Source organism: Hylobates moloch, unplaced genomic scaffold (assembly GCF_009828535.3).
Source record: "Hylobates moloch isolate HMO894 unplaced genomic scaffold, HMol_V3 SCAFFOLD_9, whole genome shotgun sequence".
Classification (NCBI taxonomy): domain Eukaryota; kingdom Metazoa; phylum Chordata; class Mammalia; order Primates; family Hylobatidae; genus Hylobates; species Hylobates moloch.
The window spans coordinates 1,030,570-1,031,322 of record NW_026652284.1 but is presented as its reverse complement, the minus strand read 5'-3'; positions in this window follow the sequence as shown (position 1 = coordinate 1,031,322).

The window sequence follows — 753 nt, the reverse complement described above, 5'->3', positions numbered from 1 at the left end:
CGCAGTGGCTCACACCTGTAATCCCAGCACTTTGGGAGGCCAAGGCAGGCAGATCATCTGAGGTCGGGAGTTTGAGACCAGCCTGACCAACATGGAGAAACCCCTCCATGTTGGAGAATTAAGAGGCAGGTCTCCACTAAAAATACAAAATTAGCTGGGAGTGGTGGCACACACCTGTAGTCCCAGCTACTTGGGAGGCTGAGGCAGGAGAATCACTTGAACCTGGGAAGCAGAGTTTGCGGTGAGCCGAGATCACGCCACTGCACTCCAGCCTGGACAACATCAGTGAAGCTCCATCTCAAAAAAAAAAAAAAATACACTGGTTGTGGTATTGGAGATGCTTGTTAAATATGTGTGTGTGTATGTGTGTGTGTGTATATATATATGTATATATATATACACGTATATGTATATATATATGTGTATATATATGTGTGTATATATACGTATATGTATACATGTATATATGTGTGTGTATATATATATGTGTGTATATATATATGTGTGTATATATATGTATATATATAGCAGGAGAATTGCTTGAACCCTGGAGGCAGATGTTGCAGTGAGCTGAGATTGCGCCATTGCACTCCAGCCTAGGGGACAAGAGCGAGACTTCGTCTGGGGAAAAAAAAAGAAATAATCATAAACTAATTCATAGGAAGTTGTAAAAATAGTACAGAGAGACCGCTGTGCCCTTCACCAGCTCCCTCTGTGTTAACATCTTTTTTTTTTTTTTTTTTTTTTTTTTGA